The following is a 12,633-nucleotide window of genomic DNA, read 5'->3' as shown; positions in this document are numbered from 1 at the left end:
CATAGGGTATTCGATTCCCGCACGGAGCAACTTTTTATGTGCTCCACAAATTGTTGTTTCGGATCTGGGTGTCATGTGTATGTGAACTTTTATGTTTGTAAATCATCATCATCATCAGCCGAGAGACGTCCACTGCTGAACAAAGGCCTCCCCTTAGTCCTATTTGTTAATGCAACCGCGATACAGGAAAAACGCTAGTGTGGGGCGACTTATTTTTAATGTTTTTTATCCAATCATCACCACAATATGAAATTAGGTACATCCAGTCTGCACGAACCTTTAATTATTTTTCTCTGGATAGAGTCAATAAATTCAATCATACAATTTGTAGTGTGCCTTGATGTAATTAATTGATATCGGTAATTGGCTCCGGAATGAAACTAACCTGTTCTAAGAATATAAGAGTAATTTCCGATAAATACGTGAGCGATGGGCAATTTTTGTAGACAGTGTCTCCGTGTGTTATTTATTGAAGTATGTACTTCTTTATTATAATAATAATAATAAATCTTTATTCGCCGAAATATGGTACAAAAAAGGTGGTAACAGGTAATTATGTAGCTAAACACATTTCGCCTTCAGTAGGCATGCGAAAACTTAAGAACTTAAATAACCCTATTATTACATATAAAATTATATTCTATACTTAAAAAATTCTTCTAGGGTATAGAAGCACTTTTCAATAAGCCAGTCTTTTAATTTTCCTTTAAATTTCGTGGTAGGTAGCTCTCTTATTTCTCTAGGAATATTATTATATATATTAATTATCATCATTGAACTATTTTTCTTATGTAAAGTACTTCTACATCTTTCCATTCTTAATTTTGTAGGATCCCTCTGTTTAAATTTACAATTCTCACTAACCTTAGGATATAATTGAGGATAGTTTCGTACAAACACACCTATCTCAGCAATCTATAAGGATATTGGTAAATAACCTAGTTAGGTTCTCGTTTAAAACCTTTAGACGTGTTTTTGTTCTGTTTAATTAAACATGTGAGAGTATTTGACTTCGTTTACTCTTCGACTCATAATAATCCAAGCCAAATAATATATTTTATTGTAACTAACTAAAAATAACGGTTTACTCACGTAATGAATTGAGAAAAACCCTAGTACTACAGAATACCTTTTTGATGCCAAAGTTGGGCAACGGTTATTTTACTAGCAAATAAGGACCTAATGATATGTCAACTCAATTGAAACCTTTCTTTACAGTAAACCACAGCCATTTCTAACTTGTTCCATTTTTCTATTGGCAACGCTCATACACTAATGTCAACTTGAAACACAAGCAAGAACTTCTCTGGTACAGTTTGTAGAACACACTTAAAGTTTTCCAACAGACATCTGTTAGTACAACTGCTTCGGAATCTGTTTCAACTTTGGAGAGGTCTTTTTGATCTTTTGTTGCACAAATTCGTACTAATATTGTAAATGGGAAAGTGTGTTTGTTTGTCCTTTCTTCACGTCGCAACGGAGCGAGTTTATGACATGATTTTTTGTGTAAAGTTGGTTGGGGGGCTGGCATAGGCCTTTTGTCATTTTCTAATTTGTATGAAAGAGGGGAGGGGAGTGAAAGTTAGTATGGAACCCCACCACTTGTCTGAAATTGTCTGTGTCAGTTGTGTACCAATGAATATGATTGGTGGAAGCCAAACGCATCCACAGCAACGTAGCATAGTATATCTCTGATCGAAAAGCACCCTTAGCCACCACCAATTTTCTCAACTTTAATATTAAATATTTGACAAAGCATATCATAAGACAATACGTGTGTCTAATACAGATACGATAAGTTTGGCTATTAACAATTTTCTAAGCTATTAAGAACTCACTGATATCCTCAAGTATTAACAAAGTCGATTTAAAAGTACGACCAAACTCTTAATTACTTGAAACTTAGAACGACTGTTAACCGCATGTATGGTAATTAACTGGCAATTAACACACACCCAGTGAAATTAACTGTCTTAGGAATAAGTACTTCAAAAAGACAAAGTACCGAACTATGCTTAAAGTTTAAAAGTAAATTATGAAGTTTTATATGTTGACACGGGAAAGGATTTCCATATGTTTTGGTAAAATATTTTGTTCAAGTACGAGTAAATGGGTAGGAGATAATGGAAGTTCTTAGTTCCACGAACGAGTTTTGACAATCAAATAAATATTCTTGTACGAATAATACTAGTTTCATGTACATAGAGTATAATATATTATACATTTACTAAATACATTGATGAAAACACTGACTGTTGTATTTTTATTTTAACAAAGAAATATTACCTGCATTTCCAAAGTGGCTGATATCTATGTGCCCTAAAAAGATACAAAAGAATGGTAAATAGTAAGGAAGTATTTTATCCTCCACCTAAGGTTTCTATAATTGTATCGGTCACCTTTCCATTAGGTAATGAGGTTACAGTGCACAGGTGTTTGCGTGAGCGGTCGTAAACTCCAACATTATCTGTCCAGCTCGTCTTAAGTCGTTATAGAGATCAATTGGATTTAAAAGCCATAATTATATAGAAAAGCTTTAGACTTGATTTCGTATTATGATAGGCCGATTACATATCATTCTAACCTCTAGACCGGACCGTTCATGAAGACTAAGTACGGACTTATTACCAACCGTAACTGTCTTAAAATTGCCAAAAGATCAGTCTTTTATCCATTCTACGTAGCCAAGGCCCATGTAACCATAACATTAAACCTTTCTATATTAGTACTTTGGAATATTTATCTACTTTTATACGACCTAGAGTTATCTTCTCAACGTCTACAAAGTGGGCAAGCCTGACTTTCACATTTGAACGTTTCAAATACTTAAGTGTATATTTGTACTTATCTAACTTTCTTGACTAAAGATTTCTTCAATTTGCGATATGACCATTTTTTTTAAACATTGCCCCACACTAGCATTTTCTCCTGTGTCGTGTTTGCGTTTACAAACAAGATCACATGCAGGTGACACCTAGACCAGAAATAACAAATTGTGTGATCACAAAGAGTTGCTCCGTGCGGGAATCGAACCCGCTACACGTTGCACGGTAGCCAATTGCTTTATAATATGTCTTAAATGTCATCCGAAGCTAGCCAAACGTCTAATTATAATTACAACTGACAAAAAATATTTAATTCTCTTCATCTTTACCTATTTTTAAGGGTTCTAGAAGACATATTACGCTTTAGTAATTGAATTAGAACATCATACAAAAAGTATTATCGCATGTTCTTATCTACCGGACCCGACAGACGTAATGTCTTACAACAATCACATAGAACATATTTCTTCTTTAAGCAAATGAGATTGAATTTTTCCAAACTTTTTTTTGCTCGTGGACTGGCCGACCCAATTTCATGAAACCCATCATTATGCATAGATATGAAGACAATAACTAACGTCATTAATATCCTTGACACTGCGATGATAGCCAGCCGTCGCCGAATGCTATGTAAAACCTTCCAAAATGCAACATATTACTAATACAATTTTTCATGTGAATTATAAAAAACATTGTTCATCGGACAAATATTGTGAATCTAAACCATCTCTTTCAGACATCCCCTTGATAACACACACATGAAAACTTGCATTTTTTATACTTGTTATGTCCATTGTCGTTTAGATTCATTGAAGTTCATGTGACATACACACTTAAAGAAGAATTATATACGTAGCTTAATTGCCCGCGACTTCGTTCGCGTGGAATAGTTACTTCCGGCAAATTCTTTGGTTTTAACCACATAGTTCCCGATCTCGTGGAATCTCAATTCAAATTCAATGAGATGTAGAAGATTGCAGGGAACTCTGTCAAAAAGTCTAGCTATATGAGCTCAATGCCTTTGACATAGGTCTAATAGATATACCTGACTTAGAGGCATTGAAAAAATAGTTGTAAAAACGGATTAAACTAAAGAAACACGATTAACGATTCAAAATTATTCGTACAAAAACATACCTTATTATCTAGACTAGACAGTTGATCTGCTTATCATTAAAAGATATGGCATTACATCCAACTGACGAATTCAAATCACCCTATTTATATCAAGTATCATTATCAATCACATGTACTTATACTAAATGGAGTCCCAGCTAAATTCTCAGTCCCAGAATGCATGTCACCTTGGTCACAAAGTGTTACACGCTATTTGCTCAGTTTTCTGTAAATGAGGATGTGGTTCCCTGTGCGGGGAGCTCATAACTACACTATTTAGGACCCAGGATCTTCGGACCTAGATTTTAGAAGACTAACTTGGTGACACGGTTTTTCCTGTGATCGTAGAAACAAGTTACGCTTTTAGTACATGTAACATCTGCAATGAAAAAAGTAATAAGTTACATTTTTGGGTTTTGACTTGAGTCGACATAACAATAAGTCTCAATGCTATATTTTTGTAATTTTATTTTCAACGTACAGACAGCACTTTTCTACGATTTTATTATAATAGAATAGATAGATATAAAGATATTTACTTATTATACTTAAAAAGAAGTAATTCTTACAACAATCACATAGAACATATTTCTTCTTAACAGCAAATGAGATTGAATTTTTCCAAATTAATTTGCTCATGGACTGGCCGAGTTGTCCCAATTTCATGAAACCCATCATTTGCATAGATATGAAGCAATAACCCTGCTGTATCCTTTTTGCCAGCCTTCGCTTGCTACCTACTGCTCATATTTTCCTACAATTTTTCATGTGACCTTATAAAATATCCATTTCATCAAAATATCTAACTTACGATCTCTTCTAACATCTTTGATAACGTAATGAAAACTTGCCTTTTTTATACTTGTTATGTTATTGTGTTTAGATTCATTGATCTTATGGTGATAAGTGCGACTACTAAGTGCGAAACAAGAGATCGAAGTTTAATTTCCGCACGAGCAAAGAATTTGTGGGATTATTTCACAAATTCTTTGTAATAGTAGTCATAGTTGGAATCTGACATTGCACCCAGTGTCTATCTATAGGCTCAATGCCCTATTACATAGGTCTCATAATGTACCTGACGCTAAACTAGGTTATATTGTATATATAGGTACATATTAACGATTCAAAATTATTCATACAAAAACATACCTTATTATCTAGACAGTTGATCTGTTTGTCCGTTTAAGGATTAAAAGATCTGACATTACATCCAACTGACGAATTCAAATCACCCTATTTATATCAAGTATCATTATCAATCACATGTACTTATACTAAATGGAGTCCCAGCTAAATTCTCAGTCCCAGAATGCATGTCACCTTGGTCACAAAGTGTTACACGCTATTTGCTCAGCCCCCTTTCTGTAAATGAGGATGTGGTTCCCTGTGCGGGGGAGCTCATAACTACACTATTTAGGACCCAGGATCTTCGGACCTAGATTTTAGAAGACTAACTTGGTGACACGGTTTTTCCTGTGGCATCGTAGAAACAAGTTAGTAGTTTTTAGTAATGTAAATCTGCAATAAAAGTAGCTATAGGTAATAAATTCATTATTAAGTTTTGCTTGAGTGAATGTACGTGAAAGAGTCTCAATGTTATATTTTTGTAATAACTGTCGTGAGACATACTAAATTAACAAAAAATCACGGTTTATTCACGTACATTAATGGAGAAAAGCTCTTCTAGTTTCGAGTCACAGAGGGACTCTTCATCATGAGCAACGTGCGCAGACGCGGCGACGTCAGTAGACTGCTCGAAGTCTCCATGTCGGCTACACTTTAGCTTTTCACCGTTAATGTATGTGAGTAAAACCATGATTTTTAATTAGATTCAATGATGATTTTTGGGTCCTTGTTGTTAAAACATCTTAGGTGTTCGATTTTTTTTAAGGTAGCTATATAAAATCAAATATCAAACCGAATAATCTTTTTTCCAATTGCTAGATCAACTTAGTTTATTACCATCTGCCCTAAGACCCCTCACTACAGAAGAAAACCCTTCTCAATCGCAAAGAAAAGTTCACATTAACATTTTTAATTCCCGTCAATCCATTAAGAACATTGAACCGAAGCTCTTTGATCCGCAAATAATATTAGGTTCCAATCAAAGAAAAACTGTTGTAGTCAGATCGCTAGCCTGTTCTAAACCAAATAACCTGGATTGAGGCTGTTGAAATCAAAACCCCTAGCTCTGTGATTTAGCCCAATAAAGGTCAACGACCTTCATCCTTATTGCTTCTGGTACGGAATGGCCGTTTTCAATTTCTTTGAGTCGAAAGCATTATTATTATTTTTTTAATTACTAGACGGTGTTCCATTTTCTTTTTCTGAAGTTAATTTTGGCTTCGGTCTACATCTTAAAGCAATTACGTATATTTCCATTCATCGTTTTTGGTTTAATAGTGTTTTGTGTGGCCAATGTAATGAAAATGTGCTATTTAGTAGCAATATTAAATCTGTTGTACTTATTTCATGGAAAGTTTTCTATAAATTTGGTTATGTTCTCTGTAATTACATTTGAATATGACGATTTTATAAAAGGCAGACGGTTTTATAATTTTGGTGAAATTGTCCGTTTTTTATAACATAACATCACACTGACTTCTTTAAGGTAAAGAGTTACTTCAAACAATTACAGACTAGACGATTAACCACCTATAATCAAAATTCTAATACCAATACTTACTTATGTAATTATTGTATGCCTATTAGGCAGGACATATTGATACTTAAATATATTGTTAAGGTCTGTTATGCACACATATGCCCAGAATCAAGATACTGTGACTTTGGCTTTGACGAAATTCTAGGCAAAACGAATATGACACGATATACAGACACGGACAGCAATAATGTTTTACAAACCGTACAGTGCTGCACTAAAATAAAAACCAAACATTAATAAAGCTGTGCATGGCTACGTACAAATTGAGCTATACAGAACCAGTTTACCATGGTCTCGCTTTGTATGATCTTATCACACATTCAAAGGTCAGTTTATATTGGTTCTGCATAGCTTGATATACCGTGTATGCCATTAAATTTTACTTTTATCACCCCATAAAAACGACAATAAAGTATTTATGATAATTACTACTATATTCGGCATTTCCACTGTTTTTATTGCGATGCATTCGTGAATAATGTTCGAAAGAGCATGCAGGATAGTATACTTTGAATAAAAGCTACTGAGCCCCAGACGTTTATTCAGCTGTTTTGGTAATGAGTGTACTTCAAGGATTACTGCTCTGATAGCGAACTCGATGCGATTTACGACTAGATCCTTTATTAGAAAACGCTTTTTCGTGTGATTTTAGATAGCTGTAACAAATTCTTAGCATTTTAAATTAAATCGTTTGAAAGACATTCATAATCTGAAAAATACTGCACCAAATGCAACGCGAGAAACCTACACTTGATCAAGTTCTAAATGATGCAGTTCAGTAAAGTTTTCAGTAGATGTTTTACATTACACAATCTTGTTGGTCGTTTTAATGTCGGATGCCTGTGCTGTAGGTAAAATGTAAAAATAGTACAAAGATCTTCCACTATTACCAGTCGATTTTATTAACGTCCTATCTTTTACCAAACAACATACCTGAATATGACAAAACTTCTTTCTAGAATACGTATTTTTCAAGGAGGGAAATCCATTCTTTCTTGAAAAGACTTCTCCCGTTTTGGGTGAGTCGAGAAGGAGTGTCAAACTCGTACTGACTACAAACTACTCCGTTCCTACTCCTGCCCTTCGAGCCAGAACCCCGGCAACCCTCTAGATAGTACGCAGTATAGGTTACTAGCTAATACTAGATCAAATATTTGAAATACCTTTACGGTCATATAATAAAGTGTGCATTCAATATGGCAACGATCGTAAAACTCCAAGCAGCTTCATATTGCCTCTGTGATACCTCTTGATATTATACTTTTCATTTTATGTCCAATAAAACTAGTCTAGAGAAAATAATTATATTCCAAGAACTTTATAGAAACTGCTATAACCACATGCTAAGTTTTATTGTTGGACGATTTAAATAAAGTGGCATATTAGGTATCTTTATGTATTAAAAATGTGATAAAGTTTCCCAATATACATATTGTTTTATACATTTATAATATACATATTAGTAAAATTAGTTGCTCAAAGTTATACCTAAATGATTTTAATTAAATTCTGCGCACATACATATAAAGTATTTTGAAATAGACATGTGTTTCAGTCAAGTTTCAAGAGCAGTTTAATAACTAAAACACAACAAATAAAAAATAAATTTAGTGAAAGTACATTTTCATCACCGCTCAACAGTGAAAATTCCGTATAAACTCAGCATTACAATACATAACAACGTTTCCGCGCACCAGACAAATTTATGATGTTTTTGGTTTCAAAATGGATTCACCTGATCGTAAATTGGACCACTGAATTCAAACACAGGAATCATTCTTTATCGAAGCGACCACGCATCATGAACGTTGCAAATTGTTAATGGATATTTGTGATGGACGACAGTAAAACATTGCTAGCTATCAGCTATCTCATCCTTTTCGGAAATGTCACGGCTTAAACTGGACCTCATTCCATTTTCCATTTTGTTCCAACATGACCCTTTATTTTCAGTTAAAAACAAGTACGGTCCATGATTAAATGTGCCGTGATAACACGTCCCACAAAATATTGCGCTCATTTCCTTCCATGCTGAAGAAAATGACGATTTAATGACTATTCTGGAATGGAACAGTGAATCATAAGTGGACCCAAATGGTGGGACAAAATCACTGCAGAATGGGAGCTTGCAATGTTGTAGAAAAATACAAATTAAAATTTTTCCAACAGAATTTTTCCCTTCAATTTTCTTCGAAATGGCTCGCAATTTTGTAAAATTTTTACACACATTCATATTTTAATTAAAGTGTAAGTACCATTGAAATTACACGTCCTTTTCATTGTCGGCACCCATATTTTTTTTTGTGAGGTGTTCCGTAGTTTCTTACCTTCTTATGTAGATTATGTAGTAAAACAATGAAATTGCCTTTTATAGAACTTCTATAACTAACACTACATTAAAACATGTAAACATTTAACATGTACTCGACGAAAAACTAAAAAAAAAGCTTACATATTTAGTCAGAGACCACCCAAAACATACACGTTGCAAATATTCTCGTCGCATAATAAATAATGGAATGTCGCTCCCGGGAACATCTCGGGAACTTTTCGAAAGGATGCGATAACACTGACGTTAATGTCACAAACTCGAATTGTATGTGGAGGGGAAAACGAAATGATATGATGCGAACCACAAACATGAGCTTCATTTACTTAAAACGATGAGAAAAGTGATCGTTAGTAAGACAAATGCATTTTTTATTGAATAACTTTTACCTATATTTACTTGCGTACTAGCTGGCCTTGTAAACATCATTACGTCTCAGTACCTATTTGTGTAATGTAAACATTCGTGAATTTTGCAATAGTAAGTCATTGGCGCAATAGAAAATCCAACAAACAATAGTTCATGCGAATGTTAGTCTGTTTTAATTTTACCACGATATTTACAGACACTTTTTTTGAGGGCGGAAATCATACAATGATTTCTTCCACCTTAAGTGAGGCGAGAAGGAGTGTCAGACTATTGCTGACTAAAAACCACCTCGATCCTACTCCTGCTTTTCGAGCCGAAGCCCCGGTAAACCCGCTATGTAGTCTGCAGCTCCGGAATATGTAACTCCTAGGAATAGGTACATCTTTAAATAGAAGCCATAAATCATTCCGAAACCTTTTTAACAATTTAAATATTTTTAGAAGAACACCTTAATGGTTGGCAAATGTCTTTAAAATGGAGATGTATGTCTTGAGCTGCAGTAAGGTGAATACGAACGATCGTGCTAGTATGTGAGCGAACAGGTATTGTCTATAGTGAAGTGGTTGTTGTCTGGGGTATGTCTCATAGAAATACCTGCATTTACTTCATTTAGAACGAAGACGAAAGAAACGTTGAATTAAAATTAAATGATGCATACATAGTAATTTCGTAAGCATCTGCATTTGAAAGTAAAACTATGACTTAGAAAGAACTTGCTTTTTTCAAACAAAGCAAGTCCTTTCAGCATACGTAGATAATGTACCAATAAATTCTGATTACCGAAATTCCTTTGTGATAAAATTGTAACCAAGAATTCGCAAACAGAAATTCAATTCAGTCTGATGGTACCGAAATGATTCAATTTCGCGTGAACACAAGCATTGTGTGTCTTTAACTCAAGTTGCAACTTAACAAAAGAGCTATAAATGGTAACAGTGAAATATTTTGTGAAGTCTCACTTGAAATTTGTGAAATTTTAATCAATTACTCGTGTCGAATAGCCATTCAGAATATTCCACCAGGTTCAAACGGTGTGAATTCAAAAGTTCTGCGTACCGAAGTTAATTGGAATTCGTGCGAGAAAATATCCGCCCCACGCTGCCTGTTGTATTACTCGCTAATTTGATTTGAAATACCTATACATTTTTTAAATCTAGATTGTTTGATGCCTTGATTGATTTCGTTATTAATTTTGCTGTTACGTTTTAATTTCATGTTGTTTAAAGATTTATGTTTTACTGTTTCGTTCATATACCTACCTATTTCATGTTTCAAGGAGTTACATTATATGCCATGAGGAACTGTCTACCTTGATGATTTACATCATCCTCATCAGCCGATAGACTAGTGGATGCAGGTGGTAACTTGTCATTCTACATGGAAGACTAAGGGGGAGCCCTTTGTTCAGCAGTGATTTACATCAATAAACCTAAATCTCGTCCTTTAAAGTAACACACGATTACCTGATATAGTGATTTTCTCAGTTATTCTTATGTCGATTTAATTGGTAGCTACAAGTTTGTGTTGAAGTAAATAGTTCTTACCTATTGTCAAAATATTCGGTTATTAATAAACACGAATGCATAACGTTCGGCATGCTAGGTAAAGACTTTTCATTATATAAAAACCTATCCCTTTAAAGAAAGAGTGCTCAACCGTTTATCGCATTTTGCTTTCATGTTTACCTCTTTGTCTTAAGCATGTCGAACTAAATACTTCTTTCTTTTTCGTGCCCAGCCATACTTTCAATTTATAATTCCAAACTTTCATTTTGAGGCAAAAACTCTGACATTACTAATACATGCCGGTGTCGATTTCCAAGCGATCGCGTTTTGTCCAATTTCATGGTTAAAAATGAGAGTAGCAAACACTTTCCTGTTTTAGATTAAATCGAAACAGTACAAGTTTTTTGTAAATAAGTGTATTTTTTGTGATAAAGAAAACAACACAAGAAATCTCTAATTGAAAGTTTTAATTTTAAAATTATTTTACTTATGGTACAAGCCGGTAAACGACCAGACGGATCACCTGATAGCAAGCAATCGCCGCCGCCCATGAACACATAAAACACCAGTGACGTTACAAGTGCATTGCCGGTCTTTTGGCGGTTAGAAAGAGGGTTGTTGGGAAACCGAGGATTGGGAAAGGGTGTAATTGGGCCTCCGGTAACCTCACTCACACAAAGAAATACTTCTTAATTTACCATGGTTGGTAGGGGTGCTACCATTCTGCATTTATGTAAGAAAACCATCTCTTCTTGTACAACCAAGGAACATTTTTGTCCCAGTCATTTAGGAGTAAAACCATACCTTTGAAATAAACTAGTGAAAGTCAGTACTTTCGCATTTAAAACATAACCTACTTTAAGACAGTAACATTCATCATCAGGAACTAAGAATTCCACTTACAGAAGTCAGTGGGTTATATTACACGAACCATTATCGGGCCAAGTTCGACCCAAAACTCAAAATCTATTTTATCTACGCATATGAAATTTCTAGTATCTGTCACTACTTACTTATCTTAAATACAAAATTTCATTAATGTACCTATTGTAGGTCTTGAGATATTGACGTCAGATAAATCGCTATTTTTACTATACACTCACTGACTGACTCACTCACTCACTCATCAAAAACCTAGACCACTTCCAATGGTCGTATTGACTTGAAATTTGGCATGGAGGTAGGTCTTTAGGTCAAGGTAAAGGAAAAAATCTGAAAATGGCCAAGTGTGAGTCGGTTTTAAAAATAATGAAGGTAAATTCATAGAAGGAACTAAAACAAAAAATTTATCTGATACTTCCAATGGTCGTACCGACCTAAAATTCGTTACGAGGTTTGTATTTAGTCAAAGTAAAGTAAAATAAGAAAATAAACACAAAAATATGAAATACCCAAAACATTAAAGGCTGCCAAGTTCGATAAGCTGCCGTGTAATCTTAGACTAGTAAATTGTTCTAGTTATTGTTATAATAATTTATTAACTAAACGTTTGTATTACGTAGTAAAACGATGTTAGTGTGCTATTTATTACAAAGGAGTTATTAACAGTAAGGTACTTATAGTATTAATAGTAACGTATTTCTGACTTTACTTGACTTTACAGCAGACAAATAATAGCAGATGTTTGATAGGGGAGTATAAAAGAAAAAGATATATTGCGTTCCTAACTCAATGCCGGCAACGCACTTGTAACGCCATTGGTGTTTCGGGTGTCTATGGGCGCCGGCGATTGCTTACCATCAGATGATACGTCTGGTCGTTTACCGACCCTATGTAACTCGGGATAAGGACAGAAAGAAAATTAATAGTAATAATGCTACT

This window comes from Spodoptera frugiperda, chromosome 6 (assembly GCF_023101765.2).
Source record: "Spodoptera frugiperda isolate SF20-4 chromosome 6, AGI-APGP_CSIRO_Sfru_2.0, whole genome shotgun sequence".
NCBI classification, from domain to species: domain Eukaryota; kingdom Metazoa; phylum Arthropoda; class Insecta; order Lepidoptera; family Noctuidae; genus Spodoptera; species Spodoptera frugiperda.
Note: the sequence above shows the minus strand (reverse complement) of the source record.